General features: G+C 46.2%; 1 protein-coding gene across 6 annotated transcripts in view; it reads left to right on the top strand.

Annotated features, from left to right (window-relative positions):
* LOC147691885 (uncharacterized) overlaps nucleotides 1–25,772 on the top strand; it is a 125,343-nt gene that overhangs the window by 21,642 nt on the left and 77,929 nt on the right. The window contains exon 1 of one of the 6 annotated variants that reach the window (XM_086938156.1): nucleotides 7,058–7,328. The exons of the other annotated variants lie outside the window; for them this stretch is intronic. The gene's annotated coding sequence lies outside the window, so the exon portion shown is untranslated. Of the gene's footprint in view, nucleotides 1–7,057; nucleotides 7,329–25,772 lie in introns of those variants that run through there. 6 annotated transcript variants of the gene reach the window in all.

Raw genomic sequence — 25,772 nt, 5'->3', positions numbered from 1 at the left:
GTGTACTCAGGATGGTGTGAAGCGCTGCAGAGGAATGTTCCATCTGACCTCTGACTTGCGAATTCCTCCTCGGGTCTCCCAAACCGCATACCGTGCCGGGCTGGTGTTGTTTCAGTGGGGGCTGGAGACAATGCTGCCCCCTGGCGTGGAGTTGGATAACTCCCTCACCACCTTCTCCATCTGCGAGTAGGGACAGGGGCCTTGGCAAACCAATACCTTGGTGAAAAGAACACAGCCGAAGCAGCTCCAGAACGCCAAGGCCAACTTTACATGCGGGGGCCTCTGTAGCACGATTCTGGCCCTCGTGCATGCTATCCAAAAGCAATATATAAACTTAATATTAATACAAAATAAAAATATTTTTACCGTAGGATAGTGGAAAGGGTAACATTTACTATTACCACTCCAGTGAGTGCAACAGTAGGGAAAGCGTTGGATAGCGTAGGGGTAAAAAAGACCAATCCCACTCCAGAGAGTGCAACAGTACGGAAAGCGTTGGATAGCGTAGAGGTAAAAATTACTATTCCCACTCCAGAGAGTGCAACAGTAGGGAAAGCGTTGGATAGCGTAGGGGTAAAAATTACTATTCCAACTCCAGACAGTGCAACAGTAGGGAAAGCGTTGGATAGCGTAGAGGTGAAAATTACTATTCCCACTCCAGAGAGTGCAACATTAGGGAAAGCGGTGGATAGGGTCGGTGTAAAAATTACTATTCCCACTCCAGAGAGTGCAACAGTAGGGAAAGCGTTGGATAGCGTAGGGGTAAAAATTACTATTCCAACTCCAGACAGTGCAAAAGTAGGGAAAGCGTTGGATAGCGTAGGGGTAAAAATTACTATTCCCACTCCATAGAGTGCAACAGTAGGGAAAGCGTTGGATAGCGTATTGGTAAAAATTACTGTTCCCACTCCACAGAGTGCAACAGTAGGGAAAGCGTTGGATAGCGTAGGGGTAAAAATTACTATTCTCCACTCCAGAGAGTGCGACAGTAGGGAAAGCGTTGGATAGGTTACGGGTAAAAATTACTGTTCCCGCTCCAGACAGTGCAACAGTAGGGAAAGCGTTGGATAGCGTAGGGGTAAAAATTACTATTCCCACTCCATAGAGTGCAACAGTAGGGAAAGCGTTGGATAGCGTATTGGTAAAAATGACTGTTCTCACTCCACAGAGTGCAACAGTAGAGAAAGCGTTGGATAGCGTAGGGGTTAAAATTACTATTCCCACTCCAGAGAGTGCAACAGTAGGGAAAGCGCTGGATAGCGTAGGGATAAAAATTACTATTCCCACCCCACAGAGTGCAACAGTAGGGAAAGCGTTGGATAGCGTAGAGGTAAAAATTACTTTTCCCACTCCATAGAGTGCAACAGTAGGGAAAGCGATGGATAGGGTAGGTGTAAAAATTACTATTCCAACTCCCTAGAGTGCAACAGTAGGGAAAGCGCTGGATAGCGTAGGGATAAAAATGACTATTCCCACCCCACAGAGTGCAACAGTAGGGAAAGCGTTGGATAGCGTAGGGGTAAAAATTACTATTCCCACTCCAGAGAGTGCAACAGTAGGGAAAGCGTTGGATAGCGTAGGGGTAAAAATTACTATTCCCACTCCAGAGAGTGCAACAGTAGGGAAAGCGTTGGATAGCGTAGGGGTAAAAATTACTATTCCCACTGCAGAGAGTGCAACAGTAGGGAAAGCGTTGGATATCGTAGGGGTAAAAATTACTATTCCCACTCCAGTGAGTGCAACAGTAGGGAAAGCATTAGATAGCAGGAGGGTAAAAATGTACTATTCCCACTCCAGTTAGTGCAACAGTAGGGAAAGTAAATACTTCATATATAAATAAAACTTTAATAAATAATAATACCAATTACAAATTAATTCAAATACTTAACACTTATATAATATATTAAATAATCAATTAAAAATGCAAATAAAAATTAATTAATACAAATAATTACCTACTAATACAAATTATTTACCAATTAACAATAAATTAATTAAAAATTTGAAAATAAATACAAATTTGATAAAATAAAAAAAATAATTTAAAATTAGAATTACTTACAATTAAATTACTCCCCACCCTATTCCCCTATAAACCCATAACCCACTACATAAACTACATTCTTAAAATTACCATAATTTTCAATTAATAAATTAATTACCCATTATATTTTATTTAATTAGCAATTAAGTAATAATTAATTAACTATTTCCCAATAAATACAAATAAATAAATTACCATATTTAATTATTTATAATTAAATAACTTCCCATCCTATTCCCCTATAAACCCACAACCCGCTACAGAAAATAAATTACTAAAATTAACATAATTATCAATTAATTAAAAATAATTACCAATTATATTTTAATTAATTACCAATTAATAATGAACAATTAATTCAAAATGAATACCAATAAATAAACATTTAATTATTTATAATTAAATTACTTCCGACCCTATTCCCCTATAAACCCACAACCCGCTACAGAATTATATTACGCAAAAATTAAATACCATAAAAATAATTAATTAATATAAATAATAAAATAAATATACACTTTTCAAACATGTACTAACATAAAAAACACTTAAAAAATTGATATTAACTTTCTTACCTCAAATTCGATATTTTTGTAGTCTATATTCTGTCCAATCTATATTTTTGTAGCCTATATTCTGTCCATTCGATAATTTTTTAATTCGATATTAATGCTATCCTATTCGATATTTGTAGTCTATATTCTGTCCATTCGACATTCTGTCCATTCTATATTTTTTTTATCGATATTAATGCAAATCGATCATAAAAACTCGATATTTTGTCTATATACCGCCTACATCACCTCTCAACCCGCAACGCCTACATCACCACTCAACCCGCAACGCCTACATCGCCACTCAACCCACAACGCCTACATCACCACTCAACCCGCAACGCCTACATCACCACTCAATACCCACCTCGTACAGCACCACTCAACCCCTACCACCTACAGCACCACTCAACCTGGAACGCCTACATCACCACTCAACCCGCAACGCCTACATCACCACTCAATCCCCACCGCGTACAGCACCACTCGACCCGCAACACCTACAGCACCACTCAACCTGCAATGCCTACAGCACCACTTAATCCCCACCGCGTACAGCACCACTCAACCCACAACGCCTACATCACCACTCAATCCCCACCGCGTACAGCACCTCTCAACCCGCAAACGCCTACATCACCACTCAGCCCGCAATGCCTACAGCACCACTCAATGCCCACCGCCTACAACACCACTCAACCCGCAATGCCTACAGCACCACTCAACCCGCAACTACTACATCACCACTCAACCCGCAACGCCTACATCACCACTCATCCCGCAAAGCCTACAGCACCACTCAACCCGCAACACCTACAGCAACTCTCAATCCCCAACACGTACAGCACCACTCAACCAGCACCACTCATCGCGCAAAGCCTACAGCACCACTCAACCTGCAACGCCTACATCACCACTCAACCCGCAACGCCTACATCACCACTCAACCCGCAACGCCTACATCACCACTCAACCCTCAACGCCTACATCACCACTCAACCCGCAGCGCCTACATCACCACTCAACTCGCAACGCCTACAGCACCACTCAACCCGCAACGCCTACAGCACAACTCAACCCGCAACGTGCATTTTTATGAGTTTAATCATCTGTGGGTCGCAAATATGCCTGGCATCCGCTGCTTTACTGTTATAGTCCTACTGATTTTAAGAGTGGAGGAGCACGGTTTCTGCAGTATAAGGTAACAGTGAACACTGTTATCTTATGAGACCGACAAATGTGTTCTGGTCTCATGAAAGGTAAACGTTTATACGGTATGCGACATTGTCATGCGCTCAACCCGCAACGCCTACAGCACCACTCAATCCCCACCGCGTACAGCACCACTCAACCCGCAAAGCCTACAGCACCCTTCAACACACAACGCCTACAGCACCCTTCAACCCGCAACGCCTACAGCACCCCTCAACCCGCAACGCCTACAGCACCCCTCAACCCGCAACGCCTACAGCACCCCTCAACCCGCAATGCCTACAGCACCCCTCAACCCGCAACGCCTACAGCACCACTCGACCCGCAACGCCTACAGCACCACTCGACCCGCAACGCCTACAGCACCACTCGACCCGCAACGCCTACAGCACAGCACCACTCGACCCGCAACGCCTACAGCACCACTCGACCCGCAACGCCTACAGCACCACTCGACCCGCAACGCCTACAGCACCACTCGACCCGCAACGCCTACAGCACCACTCGACCCGCAACGCCTACAGCACCACTCGACCCGCAACGCCTACATCACCACTCGACCCGTACCGCCTACATCACCACTCGACCCGCAACGCCTACATCACCACTCAACCCGCAACACCTACATCACCACTCAACCCGCAACACCTACAGCACCACTCAATCCCCACCGCGTACATCACCACTCAACCCGCAGCGCCTACATCACCACTCAACTCGCAACGCCTACAGCACCACTCAACCCGCAACGCCTACAGCACAACTCAACCCGCAACGTGCATTTTTATGAGTTTAATCATCTGTGGGTCGCAAATATGCCTGGCATCCGCTGCTTTACTGTTATAGTCCTACTGATTTTAAGAGTGGAGGAGCACGGTTTCTGCAGTATAAGGTAACAGTGAACACTGTTATCTTATGAGACCGACAAATGTGTTCTGGTCTCATGAAAGGTAAACGTTTATACGGTATGCGACATTGTCATGCGCTCAACCCGCAACGCCTACAGCACCACTCAATCCCCACCGCGTACAGCACCACTCAACCCGCAAAGCCTACAGCACCCTTCAACACACAACGCCTACAGCACCCTTCAACCCGCAACGCCTACAGCACCCCTCAACCCGCAACGCCTACAGCACCCCTCAACCCGCAACGCCTACAGCACCCCTCAACCCGCAATGCCTACAGCACCCCTCAACCCGCAACGCCTACAGCACCACTCGACCCGCAACGCCTACAGCACCACTCGACCCGCAACGCCTACAGCACCACTCGACCCGCAACGCCTACAGCACAGCACCACTCGACCCGCAACGCCTACAGCACCACTCGACCCGCAACGCCTACAGCACCACTCGACCCGCAACGCCTACAGCACCACTCGACCCGCAACGCCTACAGCACCACTCGACCCGCAACGCCTACAGCACCACTCGACCCGCAACGCCTACATCACCACTCGACCCGTACCGCCTACATCACCACTCGACCCGCAACGCCTACATCACCACTCAACCCGCAACACCTACATCACCACTCAACCCGCAACACCTACAGCACCACTCAATCCCCACCGCGTACATCACCACTCAACCCGCAACGCCTACATCACCACTCAACCGGCAAAGCCTACATCACCACTCAACCCGCAACGCCTACATCACCACTCAACCCGCAACGCCTACAGCACCACTCATCCCGCAACGCTTACAGCACCACTCAACCCGCAACGCTTACAGCACCACTCAATCTGCAACGCCTACATCACCACTCAATCTGCAACGCCTACAGCACCACTCAATCCCCACCGCGTACAGCACCACTCAACCCGCAACACCTACATCACCACTCAACCCGCAACGCTTACAGCACCACTCATCCCGCAACGCTTACAGCACCACTCAACCCGCAACGCTTACAGCACCACTCAATCTGCAACGCCTACATCACCACTCAATCTGCAACGCCTACAGCACCACTCAATGCCCACCGCGTACAGCACCACTCAACCCGCAACACCTACATCACCACTCAACCCGCAACGCCTATATCACCACTCAACCCGCAACGCCTACAGCACCACTCAATCCCCACCGTGTACAGCACCACTCAACCTGCAACGCCTACATCTCCACTCAACCCTCAACGCCTACAGCACCACTCAACCCACAACGCCTACAGCACCACTCGATCCCCACCAGGTACAGCACCACTCGATCCCCACCAGGTACAGCACCACTCGATCCCCACCAGGTACAGCACCACTCAACCTGCAACGCCTACAGCACCACTCAATCCCCACTGCGTACAGCACCTCTGAACCCACAACACCTATATCACCACTCAACCTGCAATGCCTACAGCACCACTCAATCCCCACCGCGTACAGCACCACTCTACCCCCACCGCCTACAGCACCACTCAACCCGCAACACCTACATCACCACTCAACCCGCAACGCCTACATCACCACTCAACCCGGAACGCCTACATCACCACTCAACCCGCAACGCCTACATCTCCACTCAACCCCCAACGCCTACATCTCCACTCAACCCCCAACGCCTACATCACCACTCAACCCGCAACGCTTACAGCAACACTCATCCCGCAAAGCCTACAGCACCACTGAACCCGCAACGCCTACATCATCACTCAATCTGCAACGCCTACAGCACCACTCAATCCCCACCGCGTACAGCACCACTCAACCCGCAAAGCCTACAGCAACACTCAACCCGCAAAGCCTACAGCAACACTCAATACCTGACAAGTGCAGCACCACTCAACCCGCATCGACTACATCACCACTCAACCCACAATGCCTACATCACCACTCAATCCGCAGCGCCTACACCATCACTCAACCCGCAACGCCTACAGCACCACTCAACTCACAATGCCTACATCGGATCACTGCATTAATATAGAATGCCAAAATATCGAGGTAAAAATATAGAATGCCAAAATATCTACCTCCTATCTCCAAACAGGTAAGTACAAAAATATCGAATCACAAAATAACGATGTAAAAAATATAGTTAGTCAAGATATCAAATTTTTTTAAATGCTTTAAATTAATTAAAAATGAATTAAATAATAAATATAATGAACTTAAACAAACTTTAAATACTCAAATATCCTTAAAATTAATAAATAATTAATGTAAGTAAGTAAAAAAAAAACATACTAATTGATTTGTTAATACATACATATATATATATATATATCTATCCAAAAGCAACCTTCTCGAAGAAAAGGCAGAGGCCAGCAGTGGGAGACACCATGGATGAAATTTATTAAAGACACATCTTAACGAGCGAATGCATTTCGGCATCTAGCCTTCATCAGCGCCCTCGATGTTATCAGCAACAGTCAAAGTGGCTTTGGCCTCACTTTCAGTGTCCTGCTTCGCACGGATTGGATGAATGTCCGCCCCCGTAATGGTACAGCACACCTGTGGCACTCCTTGAAGCCTCGAGGAACTGCAAATCCCAGCATCCCATGTCCGGAGCCAGGTAAGAAGTGCAGGGGAAAATGGCGAAGTAAAAGTTCGTATATACTCAGGATGGTGTGAAGCGCTGCAGAGGAATGTTCCATCTGACCTCTGACTTGCGAATTCCTCCTCGGGTCTCCCAAACCGCATACCGTCCCTGGCTGGTGTATTTTCAGCGGGAGCTGGAGACCATGCTGCCCACCCGGCGTGGAGTTGGATAACTCCCTCACTGCCTTCTCCATCTGCCAGCAGGGACAGGGGCCTTGGCAAACCAATACCTTGGTGAAAAGAACACAGCCGAAGCAGCTCCAGAACGCCAAGGCCAACTTTACATGCGGGGGCCTCTGTAGCACGATTCTGGCCCTCGTGCATGCTATCCAAAAGCAATATATAAACTTAATATTAATAAAAAATAAAAATATTTTTACCGTAGGATAGTGGAAAGGGTAACATTTACTATTACCACTCCAGTGAGTGCAACAGTAGGGAAAGCGTTGGATAGCGTAGAGGTAAAAATTACTATTCCCATTCCAGAGAGTGCAACAGTAGGGAAAGCGGTGGATAGGGTAGGTGTAAAAATTACTATTCCCACTCCATAGAGTGCAACAGTAGGGAAAGCGTTGGATAGCGTATTGGTAAAAATTCCTGTTCCCACTCCACGGAGTGCAACAGTAGGAAAAGCGTTGGATAGCGTAGGGGTAAAAATTACTATTCCCACTCCAGAGAGTGCAACAGTAGGGAAAGCGTTTGATAGCGTAGGGGTAAAAATTACTATTCCCACTCCATAAAGTGCAACAGTAGGGAAAGCGTTGGATAGTGTAGAGGTAAAAATTACTATTCCCACTCCACAGAGTGCAACAGTAGGGAAAGCGTTGGATAGTGTCAGGGTAAAAATTACTATTCCCACTCCAGAGAGTGAAACAGTAGGGAAAGCGTTGGCTAGCGTAGGGGTAAAAATTACTATTCCTACTCCATAGAGTGCAACAGTAGGGAAAGCGTTGGATAGCGTATTGGTAAAAATTACTGTTCCCACTCCAGAGTGCAACAGTAGGAAAAGCGTTGGATAGCGTAGGGGTAAAAATTACTATTCCCACTCCAGAGAGTGCAACAGTAGGGAAAGCGTTGGATAGCGTAGGGGTAAAAATTACTATTCTCCACTCCAGAGAGTGCAACAGTAGGTAAAGCGTTGGATAGCGTAGGGGTAAAAATTACCATTCCAACTCCAGAGAGTGCAACAGTAGGGAAAGTGTTGGATAGCGTAGGGGTAAAAATTACTATTCCCACTCCACAGAGTGCAACAGTAGAGAAAGCGTTGGATAGCGTAGGGGTTAAAATTACTTTTCCCACTACAGAGAGTGCAACAGTAGGGAAAGCGTTGGATAGCGAAGGGATAAAAATTACTATTCCCACTCCAGAGAGTGCAACAGTAGGGAAAGCGTTGGATAGCGTAGGGGTAAAAATGACTATTCCCACTCCAGAGAGTGCAACAGTAGGGAAAGCATTGGATAGCGTTGGGATAAAAATTACTATTCCGACTCCAGAGAGTGCAACAGTAGGGAAAGCGTTGGATAGCGTAGGGGTAAAAATTACTATTCCCACTCCATAGAGTGCAACAGTAGGGAAAGCGTTGGATAGCGTATTGGTAAAAATTACTGTTCCCACTCCAGAGTGCAACAGTAGGAAAAGCGTTGGATAGCGTTGGGATAAAAATTACTATTCCCACTCCAGAGAGTGCAACAGTAGGGAAAGCGTTGGATAGTGTAGAGGTAAAAATTACTATTCCCACTCCACAGAGTGCAACAGTAGGGAAAGCGTTGGATTTTGTCAGGGTAAAAATTACTATTCCCACTCCAGAGAGTGAAACAGTAGGGAACGCGTTGTGGCTCAGGGGTTAGAGGCGGCAGACCCGGAAGCTGAGATCGGTCCTGGACCAGGGTTCAATTCCCCGCCTCGGCGGGTCTTGGGCTAAAAATTCCACGGACTCGATAATTCTCGCTCCGGTGCCTTCTCGACTCACGGGTTCACACTCTGCGACTCTGGGCAATAGCTTGCTTAATCTCCACAACGGCCCCTCGCGGCGGGATGCCTGACTTTCACCTTGTGGATACCCGCTGGGGCTATCACACAGGGGAATATCAGGACGGGTTCCCTAAGCAAGCGCCGGGACACCCACTGCGGGTAGCTGTGCGCTATATAAGCTCAACTACATTTACATTTACAGTGCAACAGTAGGAAAAGCGTTGGATAGCGTAGGGGTAAAAATTACTATTCCCACTCCAGAGAGTGCAACAGTAGGGAAAGCGTTGGATAGCGTAGAGGTAAAAATTACTATTCCCACTCCAGAGAGTGCAACAGTAGGGAAAGCGGTGGATAGGGTAGGTGTGGAAAATTACTATTCCCACTCCAGAGAGTGCAACAGTAGGGAAAGCGTTGGATAGCGTAGGGGTAAAAATTACTATTCCCACTCCATAAAGTGCAACAGTAGGGAAAGCGTTGGATAGCGTAGAGGTAAAAATTACTATTCCCACTCCAGAGAGTGCAACAGTAGGGAAAGCGTTGGATAGCGCTGGGGGAAAAATTACTATTCCCACTCCATAGAGTGCAACAGTAGGGAAAGCGTTGGATAGCGTAGGGGTAAAAATTACTATTCCAACTCCAGACAGTGCAACAGTAGGGAAAGCGTTGGATAGCGTAGGGGTAAAAACTACTATTCCCACTCCATAGAGTGCAACAGTAGGGAAAGCGTTGGATAGCGTATTGGTAAAAATTACTGTTCCCACTCCACAGAGTGCAACAGTAGGGAAAGCGTTGGATAGCGTAGAGGTAAAAATTACTATTCCCACTCCAGAGAGTGCAACAGTAGGGAAAGCGGTGGATAGGGTAGGTGTAAAAATTACTATTCCCACTCCAGAGAGTGCAACAGTAGGGAAAGCGTTGGATAGCGTAGGGGTAAAAATTACTATTCCAACTCCAGACAGTGCAACAGTAGGGAAAGCGTTGGATAGCGTAGGGGTAAAAATTACTATTCCAACTCCAGACAGTGCAAAAGTAGGGAAAGCGTTGGATAGCGTAGGGGTAAAAATTACTATTCCCACTCCACAGAGTGCAACAGTAGAGAAAGCGTTGGATAGCGTAGGGGTTAAAATTACTATTCCCACTCCAGAGAGTGCAACAGTAGGGAAAGCGTTGGATAGCGTAGGGGTAAAAATTACTATTCCCACTCCAGAGAGTGCAACAGTAGGGAAAGCGTTGGATAGCGTACGGGTAAAAATTACTGTTCCCGCTCCAGACAGTGCAACAGTAGGGAAAGCGTTGGATAGCGTAGGGGTAAAAATTACTGTTCCCGCTCCAGACAGTGCAACAGTAGGGAAAGCGTTGGATAGCGTAGGGGTAAAAATTACTATTCCCACTCCATAGAGTGCAACAGTAGGGAAAGCGTTGGATAGCGTAGAGGTAAAAATTACTATTCCCACTCCATAGAGTGCAACAGTAGGGAAAGCGATGGATAGGGTAGGTGTAAAAATTACTATTCCAACTCCCTAGAGTGCAACAGTAGGGAAAGCGCTGGATAGCGTAGGGATAAAAATTACTATTCCCACCCCACAGAGTGCAACAGTAGGGAAAGCGTTGGATAGCGTAGGGGTAAAAATTACTATTCCGACTCCAGAGAGTGCAACAGTAGGGAAAGCGTTGGATAGCGTAGGGGTAAAAATTACTATTCCAACTCCAGACAGTGCAACAGTAGGGAAAGCGTTGGATAGCGTAGGGGTAAAAATTACTATTCCCACTCCAGAGAGTGCAACAGTAGGGAAAGCGTTGGCTAGCGTAGGTGTAAAAATTACTATTCCCACTTCATAGAGTGCAACAGTAAGGAAAGCGTTGGATAGCGTATTGGTAAAAATTACTGTTCCCACTCCACAGAGTGCAACAGTAGGAAAAGCGTTGGATAGCGTAGGGGAAAAATTACTATTTGCACTCCAGAGTGCAACAGTAGGGAAAGCGTTGGATAGCGTAGGGGTAAAAATGACTATTCCCACTCCATACAGTGAAACAGTAGGGAAAGCGTTGGATAGCGTAGAGGTAAAAATTACTATTCCCACTCCAGAGAGTGCAACAGTAGGGAAAGCGTTGGATAGCGTAGGGGTAAAAATTACTATTCCCACTCCATAGAGTGCAACAGTAGGGAAAGCTTTGGATAGCGTAGGGGTAAAAATTACTATTCCAACTCCAGACAGTGCAACAGTAGGGAAAGCGTTGGATAGCGTAGGGGTAAAAATTACTATTCCAACTCCAGACAGTGCAACAGTAGGGAAAGCGTTGGATAGCGTATTGGTAAAAATTACTGTTCCCACTCCACAGAGTGCAACAGTAGGGAAAGCGTTGGATAGCGTAGAGGTAAAAATTACTATTCCCACTCCAGAGAGTGCAACAGTAGGGAAAGCGGTGGATAGGGTAGGTGTAAAAATTACTATTCCCACTCCAGAGAGTGCAACAGTAGGGAAAGCGTTTGATAGCGTAGGGGTAAAAATTACTATTCCAACTCCAGACAGTGCAAAAGTAGGGAAAGCGTTGGATAGCGTAGGGGTAAAAATTACTATTCTCCACTCCAGAGAGTGCAACAGTAGGGAAAGCGTTGGATAGCGTAGGGGTAAAAATTACTATTCCCACTCCACAGAGTGCAACAGTAGAGAAAGCGTTGGATAGCGTAGGGGTTAAAATTACTATTCCCACTCCAGAGAGTGCAACAGTAGGGAAAGCGTTGGATAGCGTAGGGGTAAAAATTACTATTCCCACTCCAGAGAGTGCAACAGTAGGGAAAGCGTTGGATAGCGTACGGGTAAAAATTACTGTTCCCGCTCCAGACAGTGCAACAGTAGGGAAAGCGTTGGATAGCGTAGGGGTAAAAATTACTGTTCCCGCTCCAGACAGTGCAACAGTAGGGAAAGCGTTGGATAGCGTAGGGGTAAAAATTACTATTCCCACTCCATAGAGTGCAACAGTAGGGAAAGCGTTGGATAGCGTAGAGGTAAAAATTACTATTCCCACTCCATAGAGTGCAACAGTAGGGAAAGCGATGGATAGGGTAGGTGTAAAAATTACTATTCCAACTCCCTAGAGTGCAACAGTAGGGAAAGCGCTGGATAGCGTAGGGATAAAAATTACTATTCCCACCCCACAGAGTGCAACAGTAGGGAAAGCGTTGGATAGCGTAGGGGTAAAAATTACTATTCCGACTCCAGAGAGTGCAACAGTAGGGAAAGCGTTGGATAGCGTAGGGGTAAAAATTACTATTCCAACTCCAGACAGTGCAACAGTAGGGAAAGCGTTGGATAGCGTAGGGGTAAAAATTACTATTCCCACTCCAGAGAGTGCAACAGTAGGGAAAGCGTTGGCTAGCGTAGGGGTAAAAATTACTATTCCCACTTCATAGAGTGCAACAGTAGGGAAAGCGTTGGATAGCGTATTGGTAAAAATTACTGTTCCCACTCCACAGAGTGCAACAGTAGGAAAAGCGTTGGATAGCGTAGGGGAAAAATTACTATTTGCACTCCAGAGTGCAACAGTAGGGAAAGCGTTGGATAGCGTAGGGGTAAAAATGACTATTCCCACTCCATACAGTGAAACAGTAGGGAAAGCGTTGGATAGCGTAGAGGTAAAAATTACTATTCCCACTCCAGAGAGTGCAACAGTAGGGAAAGCGTTGGATAGCGTAGGGGTAAAAATTACTATTCCCACTCCATAGAGTGCAACAGTAGGGAAAGCTTTGGATAGCGTAGGGGTAAAAATTACTATTCCAACTCCAGACAGTGCAACAGTAGGGAAAGCGTTGGATAGCGTAGGGGTAAAAATTACTATTCCAACTCCAGACAGTGCAACAGTAGGGAAAGCGTTGGATAGCGTATTGGTAAAAATTACTGTTCCCACTCCACAGAGTGCAACAGTAGGGAAAGCGTTGGATAGCGTAGGGGTAAAAATTACTATTCTCCACTCCAGAGAGTGCAACAGTAGGGAAAGCGTTGGATAGGGTAGGGGTAAAAATTACTATTCCCACTCCAGAGAGTGCAACAGTAGGGAAAGCGTTGGATAGCGTAGGGGTAACAATTACTATTCCCACTCCAGTGAGTGCAACAGTAGGGAAAGCGTTGGATAGCGTAGGGGTAAAAATTACTATTCCCACTCCAGAGAGTGCAACAGTAGGGAAAGCGTTGGATAGCGTAGGGGTAAAAATTACTGTTCCCGCTCCAGACAGTGCAACAGTAGGGAAAGCGTTGGATAGCGTAGGGGTAAAAATTACTATTCCCACTCCATAGAGTGCAACAGTAGGGAAAGCGTTGGATAGCGTAGAGGTAAAAATTATTATTCCCACTCCATAGAGTGCAACAGTAGGGAAAGCGATGGATAGGGTAGGTGTAAAAATTACTATTCCAACTCCCTAGAGTGCAACAGTAGGGAAAGCGCTGGATAGCGTAGGGATAAAAATTACTATTCCCACCCCACAGAGTGCAACAGTAGGGAAAGCGTTGGATAGCGTAGGGGTAAAAATTACTATTCCGACTCCAGAGAGTGCAACAGTAGGGAAAGCGTTGGATAGCGTAGGGGTAAAAATTACTATTCCAACTCCAGACAGTGCAACAGTAGGGAAAGCGTTGGATAGCGTAGGGGTAAAAATTACTATTCCCACTCCAGAGAGTGCAACAGTAGGGAAAGCGTTGGCTAGCGTAGGGGTAAAAATTACTATTCCCACTTCATAGAGTGCAACAGTAGGGAAAGCGTTGGATAGCGTATTGGTAAAAATTACTGTTCCCACTCCACAGAGTGCAACAGTAGGAAAAGCGTTGGATAGCGTAGGGGAAAAATTACTATTTGCACTCCAGAGTGCAACAGTAGGGAAAGCGTTGGATAGCGTAGGGGTAAAAATGACTATTCCCACTCCATACAGTGAAACAGTAGGGAAAGCGTTGGATAGCGTAGAGGTAAAAATTACTATTCCCACTCCAGAGAGTGCAACAGTAGGGAAAGCGTTGGATAGCGTAGGGGTAAAAATTACTATTCCCACTCCATAGAGTGCAACAGTAGGGAAAGCTTTGGATAGCGTAGGGGTAAAAATTACTATTCCAACTCCAGACAGTGCAACAGTAGGGAAAGCGTTGGATAGCGTAGGGGTAAAAATTACTATTCCAACTCCAGACAGTGCAACAGTAGGGAAAGCGTTGGATAGCGTATTGGTAAAAATTACTGTTCCCACTCCACAGAGTGCAACAGTAGGGAAAGCGTTGGATAGCGTAGGGGTAAAAATTACTATTCTCCACTGCAGAGAGTGCAACAGTAGGGAAAGCGTTGGATAGGGTAGGGGTAAAAATTACTATTCCCACTCCAGAGAGTGCAACAGTAGGGAAAGCGTTGGATAGCGTAGGGGTAACAATTACTATTCCCACTCCAGTGAGTGCAACAGTAGGGAAAGCGTTGGATAGCGTAGGGGTAAAAATTACTATTCCCACTCCAGAGAGTGCAACAGTAGGGAAAGCGTTGGATAGCGTATTGGTAAAAATGACTGTTCCCACTCCACAGAGTGCAACAGTAGAGAAAGCGTTGGATAGCGTAGGGGTTAAAATTACTATTCCCACTCCAGAGAGTGCAACAGTAGGGAAAGCGCTGGATAGCGTAGGGATAAAAAGTACTATTCCCACCCCACAGAGTGCAACAGTAGGGAAAGCGTTGGATAGCGTAGAGGTAAAAATTACTATTCCCACTCCATAGAGTGCAACAGTAGGGAAAGCGATGGATAGGGTAGGTGTAAAAATTACTATTCCAACTCCCTAGAGTGCAACAGTAGGGAAAGCGCTGGATAGCGTAGGGATAAAAATTACTATTCCCACCCCACAGAGTGCAACAGTAGGGAAAGCGTTGGATAGCGTAGGGGTAAAAATTACTATTCCCACTCCAGAGAGTGCAACAGTAGGGAAAGCGTTGGATACCGTAGGGGTAAAAATTACTATTCCAACTCCAGACAGTGCAACAGTAGGGAAAGCGTTGGATAGCGTAGGGGTAAAAATTACTATTCCCACTCCAGAGAGTGCAACAGTAGGGAAAGCGTTTGCTAGCGTAGGGGTAAAAATTACTATTCCCACTTCATAGAGTGCAACAGTAGAGAAAGCGTTGGATAGCGTATTGGTAAAAATTACTGTTCCCACTCCACAGAGTGCAACAGTAGGAAAAGCGTTGGATAGCGTAGGGGTAAAAATTACTATTCCCACTCCAGAGAGTGCAACGGTAGGGAAAGCGTTGGTTAGCGTAGGGGTAAAAATTACTTTTCTCCACTCCAGAGAGTGCAACAGTAGGGAAAGCGTTGGATAGCGTAGGGGTAAAAATTACTATTCCCACTGCAGAGAGTGCAACAGTAGGGAAAGCGTTAGATATCGTAGGGGTAAAAATTACTATTCCCACTCCAGTGAGTGCAACAGTAGGGAAAGCATTAGATAGCAGCAGGGTAAAAATTTACTATTCCCACTCCAGTTAGTGCAACAGTAGGGAAAGTAAATACTTCATATATAAATAAAACTTTAATAAATAATACCAAATACAAATTAATTCAAATACTTAACACTTATATAATATATTAATTAATCAATTAAAAATGCAAATAAAAATTAATTAATACAAATAATTACCTACTAATACAAATTATTTACCAATTAACAATAAATTAATTAAAAATTAGAAAATAATTACAAATTTGATAAAATAAAAAAAAAAATTTAAAATTAGAATTACTTACAATTAAATTACTCCCAACCCTATTCCCCTATAAACCCATAACCCACTACATAAACTACATTCTTAAAATTAACATAATTTTCAATTAATAAATTAATTACCCATTATATTTTATTTAATTAGCAATTAAGTAATAATTAATTAACTATTTCACAATAAATACAAATAAATAATTTACCATATTTAATTATGTATAATTAAATAACTTCCCATCCTATTCCCCTATAAACCCACAACCCGCTACAGAAATTACTAAAATTAACATAATTATCAATTAATTAAAAATAATTACCAATTATATTTTAATTAATTACCAATTAATAATGAACAATTAATTCAAAATGAATACCAATAAATAAACATTTAATTAATTATAATTAAATTACTTCCGACCCTATTCCCCTATAAACCCACAACCCGCTACAGAATTATATTACGCAAAAATTAAATACCATAAAAATAATTAATTAATATAAATAAAATAAATATACACTTTTCAAACATGTACTAACATAAAAACACTTAAAAAATTGATATTAACTTACTTACCTCAAATTCGATATTTTTGTAGTCTATATTCTGTCCAATCTATATTTTTGTAGCCTATATTCTGTCCATTCGATATTATGTCCATTCTATAGTTTTTTAATTCGATATTAATGCTATCCTATTCGATATTTGTAGTCTATATTCTGTCCATTCGATATTCTGTCCATTCTATATTTTTTTTATCGATATTAATACAAATCGATCATAAAAACTCGATATTTTGTCTGTATACCGCCTACATCACCTCTCAACCCGCAACGCCTACATCGCCACTCAACCCACAACGCCTACATCACCACTCAACCCGCAACACCTACATCACCACTCAATACCCACCTCGTACAGCACCACTCAATCCCTACCACCTACAGCACCACTCAACCTGGAACGCCTACATCACCACTCAACCCGCAACGCCTACATCACCACTCAATCCCCACCGCGTACAGCACCACTCGACCCGCAACACCTACAGCACCACTCAACCTGCAATGCCTACAGCACCACTTAATCCCCACCGCGTACAGCACCACTCAACCCGCAACGCCTACATCACCACTCAATCCCCACCGCGTACAGCACCTCTCAACCCGCAAACGCCTACATCACCACTCAACCCGCAATGCCTACAGCACCACTCAATCCCCACCGCCTACAACACCACTCAACCCGCAATGCCTACAGCACCACTCAACCCGCAACTACTACATCACCACTCAACCCGCAACGCCTACATCACCACTCAACCCGCAACGCTTACATCACCACCCAACCTGCAACACTTACAGCACCACTCATCCCGCAAAGCCTACAGCACCACTCAACCCGCAATGCCTACATCACCACTCAACCCGCAACGCCTACATCACCACTCATCCCGCAAAGCCTACAGCACCACTCAACCCGCAACACCTACAGCAACTCTCAATCCCCGACACGTACAGCACCACTCAACCAGCACCACTCATCGCGCAAAGCCTACAGCACCACTCAACCTGCAACGCCTACATCACCACTCACCCCACAATGCCTACAGCACCACTCAACCCGCAGCGCCTACATCACCACTCAACCCGCAAAGCCTACAGCACGACTCAACCCGCAATGCCTACATCACCACTCAACCCACAACGCCTACAGCACCACTCAATCCCCACCGCATACAGCACCACTCAACCCGCAACACTTACAGCACCACTCAATCCTCACACATACATCACCACTCAACCCGCAACGCCTACATCACCACTCAACCCTCAACGCCTACATCACCACTCAACTCGCAACGCCTACAGCACAGCTCAACCCGCAACGCCTACAGCACAACTCAACCCGCAACGCCTACAGCACAACTCAACCCGCAACGTGCATTTTTATGAGTTTAATCATCTGTGGGTCGCAAATATGCCTGGCATCCGCTGCTTTACTGTTATAGTCCTACTGATTTTAAGAGTGGAGGAGCACAGTTTCTGCAGTATAAGGTAAAAGTGAACACTGTTATCTTATGAGACCGACAAATGTGTTCTGGTCTCATGAAAGGTAAACGTTTATACGGTATGCAACATTGTCATGCGCTCAACCCGCAACGCCTACAGCACCACTCAATCCCCACCGCGTACAGCACCACTCAACCCGCAAAGCCTACAGCACCCTTCAACCCACAACGCCTACAGCACCCTTCAACCCGCAACGCCTACAGCACCCCTCAACCCGCAACGCCTACAGCACCCCTCAACCCGCAACACCTACAGCACCCCTCAACCCGCAACGCCTACAGCACCCCTCGACCCGCAACGCCTACAGCACCACTCGACCCGCAACGCCTACAGCACCACTCGACCCGCAACGCCTACAGCACCACTCGACCCGCAACGCCTACGCACCACTCGACCCGCAACGCCTACATCACCACTCGACCCGCAACGCCTACATCACCACTCGACCCGCAACGCCTACATCACCACTCGACCCGCAACAACTACATCACCACTCGACCCGCAACGCCTACATCACCACTCGACCCGCAACGCCTACATCACCACTCGGCCCGCAACGCCTACATCACCACTCAAATCGCAACGTGTATTTTTACGAGTTTAATCATACGTGGTTCGCACATCTCCCTGGCAACCGCTGCTTTACTGTTATAGTTCTACTGATTTGAGTGGAGGAGCACGGTTTCTGCAGTATAAGGTAACAGGGAACACTTATCTTATATGAGACCGACAAATGTGTGCTGGTCTCATGAAATGTAAACGTTTATACTGTATGCGACATTGTCGTGCACCATGTTTCAGTTATTTGTCATTTGTGAATACAATACCGGATTTTACTGTTTATGGGCATATGGAATCAGCTGTGCTAAATAGGCCAATGTGAAAATTGCAGTCTGCTTGACGCATATGCCAACGAACTTCTGGTAACTAGTGCACAATTATAGCGATAAATTGATTGCTTAATATGAACATATTTATATATTTAAATAGTTCAATCATTTGCCAAGTGCTGACACAATAACAGGAAAGGTAGGTAACCTCACAGGGCGGCAGGCTGTATGAAATGCTGTCAAAGTGAATATTAATGTCCTTTTTACATAATAACTCCAGATCTGGATTGTCCTAAAATGGCAAAAATTGTTTTACTTTGCTCATCTTGTAGCAAGCATATCTACAGTTCTGGAAACTAAAGGCCACTGTGGAAGATACCACTAGCCTAGTCCCCTGAAACTGCAGATGTTAATTCAGTGGTACACTGTCTTAATTTTTTGTGTCCGTTAAGGAAAGGTGAATTTAACAAAATATAATGGTTGCAGTTTTAAGGTATTTTTATAAAGTGTTGATGCACATATTTTTGAAGTTGCACGATGTTTTGCAGTTGGGTCGTTGGCTTCACAGTACAGGGGGTATATATAAGCTGGGCCTCAACGAGCACTGGGATTTCTTTAGATCTTCCCTGGTTGAACAGCGTCTTAATCTGTGTGTGGGTGTTGTATTCTCTGTACTGTACGTCATCGGCATTGCAAATTTGATGCAAGCCTGTGTGAATTTACAATGCTTTCTCATGCAAACTTCCCTTAGACCAATGAATAATACCTTTGCTACAGATAGGTCACACAGTTCTCCACATGTAAGTTTAAGTTTTGGACAAAGAATCAAAATGGTTGGAAAGTTAACTTGCAAGGATCCACATTCATTTTTTGCACTTACTAGCACTCATGAGTAAATATTGCCAGTTTTAAGGGAAAAATATGCAAGTTTGTTGATGTTGGAAAAGTGGAAAACTCTGCGAACTACGGATAGGACAATAACCAGGATCTTTGATAGACTTATTGAAAATGTCTCTCGTTTAATAGTGGGGCCTTGTTGCGGTTGGGTAGATTAACGGATCAAGACACCTACCACATATTTGCCATGTGGCGAAAACTGCGCTTATGAATTGGTACAATGTTGTGATGTCTCAGCAGTCTCGATATATGCATAGCAAATAACGTAGATACGTGAATATGCGCTCTCAATATATAACATTGCAACCTCTCCTTAGTCTTTGGAATCCAAAAATCAACTGCATTTCGGCCCTTGGCTTATACCCCAGTACAGTGTGTTTTTTATATGCAGCTTACATTCACAAAGTTCTAAAAATAAATTGGAGGCTGTAGAGATCGAGGGGGAGGAAGAGTGGGAGGAGGGAGTCGAGTTAAGTTCAGGAGCAGAACAGGATTGCAAAACAGCGGGGTGGGGCGGGAGGGAACCTGGCCATGGGCCCAGTTCAGGAAGTCCAACATTAGCAACGACAGCAACAACCGAAACAAGCAGCAGTGAAAGCGATCGCGAAAGCGATCGCTATTATTGTTTAAAAAAAAAACGCCTGTAAGTGGTGCGCGCGCCACTGCAAAGCATATGTCTGGGCACCATAATTGAAGACCTATCGGCTTTGGTGCGCGTAACAGACACCAATAGGCCATGGGCAGAGCTACGCGACCGCCCGTGGCCTATTGCGTGTTCTGTCAAAAAACTACACGCACGTAAAGGCCAATCAAAATGGACCATGGAAAATAAACACGCATGAGCGCTGTTATTTTCTAGGTCCATTTTCAAACCCCCCAGAAAAGGACTCTGGCTGCGTGAACACTGCTGCGCAGTGTACGGTAGGCCGAAACCTAAAAAGCATTAGGCTTCACCTGTAAAACCTATTGATTTTATTCCTGTTTTTAGCCGTGTAAAACAGCATCGAGATTCCTGTGCACCAGGACGAAAAAAAGAGCTAATGACGCATTATTTTATAGGCCATTACATGAGTTAAACACACTCCCATGAACTAACAAAGGACACTGTTTTATCGCAATTGTACAGTGATCACAACCCCATCATGGTTAAACTTTCTGTCCCAATAATAACTAATTGTATGAAGCACAAGCCATTCAAATTAATTACAGTTTTGTTGAAAGACAGTCAAAATTGGTACATAGCAAAACCGTTTTATTTTCTTGTCTTCAACCTTGATCTCCAAATATACAGTGGCCAGGCACAGTACCTTTTATATGGCATTCATTGACCTTTCATGCGCCTTTTAATAGCGTAGCATAGTCCAACCTGTGGGGGATTTTGGATAATATGCAACACATGGAACAACTCCATGGTCACCAGACCTAGGAACCGCACCCACTCCCTCGGACCACACCAGGAAACTCTGAATCATCATTGACAACAAGCTAGCTATGAAATCACATTAACACTGTCTCCTCTGCCTGCTTCCTCACACTGCGCATGCTACATAAGATCTTCAAGTGGCTACCACTGCACATGACACGCACCATGACGTACGCCCTTATCACCAGGCGTCTGGACTACAGCAACACTCTCTACGTAAGACTCACCACACACCTCATACAGAAACTTCAAACCATACAGGACTCCGCAGCCAGGCTAGTTCTCGACATTCCTTGACAACCCCACATCACAGCCCACCTCGGGCAACTCCACTGGCTCCCTGTACAGAAGAGATGGCAATTCAAACTGCTGACCCATGCAAACCGAGATTTACACAATCAAGAACCCGCCTACATTAACCACCGCCTGAACTTTCACCAACCGTTGATTACTGCGCTCCGCCTCCCGTTCACTTGCCCACACTCTGCATCAACCGAAGCAGAATTGGAGGACGCTGCTACTCCCACATCACAGCAAAGACCTGGGACGGCCTCCCCACTCAACTCTGGGCCATCAACTCTCTTCTGGAATTCCGAAGAGCCCTCAAGACCTAGCTGCTCAGATGAGCCTTCGGGATCTGCGAGTGCCTGGATACCGTGTCAGGTGATTAGTTGCACTTTACAAATCCCGATTGATTCTGATAACATGGGTAAAGATTTTGAACTAGTGAACTTCTGCCTGCTCTTTATTTTAATTTGACAGCCTTTGTATGTTTTGGTCGTAATGAAGAGTGTACTGACTCCCTTAGCTAGGCGCGGGGGTCTGGCAGGGTTCTGTTTTAGCCCCCTTTTTAGGTTTAGCCTGGCGAACAGCTGCGCAGCAGCGTTTCGCGCAGGCGAAAACATTTGTTTACAAGTATGTGCCCGTCCCCCCTCCCGCTGTCCGTGAGCCCGTCCCCCTCCCGCTGTCCGTGAGCCCGTCCCCCCTTCCAGTTTCGAAATATATATGTTTGTATCTGTATCCTCAATGCAGACTTTTCCCGGGGAGGGAGGTAAATTAACACCATGCTGCCCGCAGACCGGCAGTCCGGCATCTCTCACTGTCTGACCCCCAGTCTGTTGTTGTTCGTCCCGTTTGGGGTCAGTTCTGGCCTTTCCCAGGACAGTCTGGCAATGGATGCTTGTGGCAGTCAGGAATCAGCTCAAACTGAGAGGTGGAGTCAGGAGATCGGTGGTACTAGCTAGCTCACTGGCACGTGTTTTCTCATCAATGGAAGGATAAAATGCTGAGCCACCTTCCCTCAAAGCAGACTTTTCCCATGCATGTTACAGAACGGTGCTACATTACGAGCAGTTAACACCCCCATAACTCCCCCCTGTGAGCGAGCCAAAGCTCAAGTGAACCCTGTCGTAACTAGCCTCTGGCTAACAATTTCACTCTAATAGCACGGGGACACTTGGCAGGTGTGATATACTGCAAACGGTTGTGCTGACGTGCACATTGGTAATATATTATGGATATGTTATGTGTAATTTGCCTGCCCCCAACGAACCTCCCTGGGCAAGAGAGGCCGAAAGTGGGCAACCCAGAGGCAAGGGGTACACATGACAACATGTAGCGGGACGAGGCGCACTGCGCCACGTCGAGGTAGCTGTCCTGTTCTTGTAAACAGACACCTGATGGCGACCAGGGGTATGAGTCTTTCATACATGTCATACGAACGGACAGCACTTTAAAGGCCGGGATTTCTGAGTCCGCGCGCACAACGTGAAGTTACAACACCCTGGACGTGTAACAAGCCTCTGGCTGCCAGGTGGTGCTGCAGCTGCGAGGGAGGGCCGGAGTAGACCTGGAAATGCCACTGTGAGTGACAAGTATACTTCTGTAGTAGGGGATCTCTGTGTATACGTGAAACAAAAGAGAGAAGACCAGGTCAAGGTGGTGTACTGATTTGGAAGGTGCGTGGGAGTCAGATGGACACAATGTGAAAAAGAGTATTGAGTCCTGCTGGGCTGAAAAATCCCATCAGACCACCCATTTGGCGGCATATCATCATATGGGCATAAGTGGTCGCTCCCAACAACGCCTAAACCTTCAGGTGGCGTAGCATACATGTAGAGCGGCAATTTCAGCCACAGTAGTGCTCAAAAAAAGAATGGAAAGATTGAATGAGTTGTATCAATATCATGTGGTATACTTAAGAGAAACATATCTGCCCCTCAAAGCTTAGAACCCCAGTGTCCACTGATCACAGGAAAAATCTTCTTCCCAGCTTTGTGTGGGTGAAGACCTCACCTCGCCCGGCAACTGCTCGGGAAATTGAGGCCCCGCTCTATCCGTCGGTACCCAACGATCCGATCCGAGCGGAAGGGGAGGCCGAGCTGGGAAGAAGATTTTTCCTGTGATCAGTGGACACTGGGGTTCTAAGGTTTGAGGGGCAGATATGTTTCTTTTAAGTATACCACATGATATTGATACAACTCATTCACTCTTACATGTGTATACACACCTCACACTGTTTTGCAGTAGCTTATTATATGATACAAGGTCCTGATGAAAGCTGGAACAACTTTTCTTTTAAGCTGAAACTAGTCGACCACTTTGCACAGCGCCATAATGTAGTTGTACTCACCCACTACTAGGCGTGTTTTTTAACCTTGACACCTAGATTTATTTCTGCAAGCTGTTCCCTAATCTAGGTAGCTAATTTTATCAAGCACTTTTTCCATAGCACTGCAATCTTTCCATTCTTTTTTTGAGCACTACTGTGGCTGAAATTGCCGCTCTACATGTATGCTACGCCACCTGAAGGTTTAGGCGTTGTTGGGAGCGACCACTTATGCCCATATGATGATATGCCGCCAAATGGGTGGTCTGATGGGATTTTTCAGCCCAGCAGGACTCAATACTCTTTTTCACATTGTGTCCATCTGACTCCCACGCACCTTCCAAATCAGTACACCACCTTGACCTGGTCTTCTCTCTTTTGTTTCATGTTGCTATTAGGGGCATGAGTAGACAGGTCGTAAAATTATTCCCCCTTTTTGACCCTCCGCACATTTGTATTTACGATCTCTGTGTATAGTCATAATCTAGTAAATAGTCCCGCCCATGTGCGTGGACCCCGGCAATCAAAAATAATCTCTTAAGTTGTCAAAATAATGCAGAAACTGCAAAGACACTTAAGAGAGAATTTAAAGACAAATAATGCAGCCTATATCCACAGGCTACACTGTCCAGTACTTCAACTAGAAATTCCACCAAAAAACACTACACATAATACAGCCTGCCAGTTTCTACCATAGAGAAACTTGCCTCCCCCAGTAAAAGACTCTGGAATGATAGAGAGGAAGGTAGGGACAGACCCATAGGCTGCCATTATGTGGCTTAAATAGGATACTGTGCCTTTAAGAGAACTTTCCAGAACTTCTCCCAGTATCCCAGAATGCCTAGCAGGTCCCTCTACTTTCAGGTCTTTTTTCCGGCTCCTGCTCACAGGACCCTGGCATTGAGCTCTCCCTTGTTTCAAGGCTTTATTGGATATTTTGGCACTTTTGTGTTTTAAAAGTGTTTCAGTTTACTTTCTTGGTGTTCTCTTTCTCTTTTTTGTGCTGTTTCAGGCGTTTTAGGGCTCTAAAATGCCTGGCCTTTTTGATAAGTGCCCAGCATGTGGGAGGAAGAAGGCCAAGAGTGATCCCCATGATGTCTGCATCGTCTGCCTCCCTGAAGATCATGTCCCTGAGGATTGTGTCATCTGCCAGCAGTTTACTGCTCGGACTCTGAGGGACAGACTGAAGATCATGGAGAAGTCGCCGTCGAAGCCACCGTCGACGTCATCGTCTTCGTCGACGTCAAGGTCTTCCTATCGAAGGCGAAGTGACAAGCATCGACGCTCGCCGTCGAGGCGACACCGTCGATCGCCGTCGAGGCGACACCGTCGATCGCCGTCGAAGCACCGGTCGACGTCGAGGGGCTCCTCGACGTCGAGAGCATCAAGAAGACGGCGACGCTCGTCGTCGAAGACGGAACGCTCGACGTCGCGGAGGCGGCGTACGACGTCGCGGAGGAAGAGGTCGACGTCGAGGGATCGGCGTTCGGCGTCGAAAAGAGGGACGACATCGCGGAGGCGGCGATCGACGCCGGAGTCACAGAAGCGTCGTTCGACGCCAGAAAAGCGACGCTCTGCGTCTGGCAGAAAGCAGTCGGCGTCTAGGAGTCGTTCAGCCTCTCCGAAACGGCGCAAGAGGGATTCTAGTCCCAGGAGTCGCGCTGCTTCTAGTGGAGGACGCAAGAGGAAGCGATCACCTGCTGATGGGGCTGGCTCTCCGCCCCCTTCGCCTAAGGGGTCACCAGGCTCGGTGTACTCAGAGGTGTACACGCCATCTCGGCCTTGGACTCCGACTCCCCCTCCGGTTCCTAAAGAGGATCCTCCACCCAAACCTCCACTTCCTTCAGACGACCCGCCACCACCTCCTGTTCCTCCACATGGGCCCACC

Source organism: Lissotriton vulgaris, chromosome 9 (genome assembly GCF_964263255.1).
Source record: "Lissotriton vulgaris chromosome 9, aLisVul1.2, whole genome shotgun sequence".
Taxonomy (NCBI): Eukaryota; Metazoa; Chordata; class Amphibia; order Caudata; family Salamandridae; genus Lissotriton; species Lissotriton vulgaris.
This window is presented reverse-complemented; position numbering and strand designations above follow the sequence as displayed.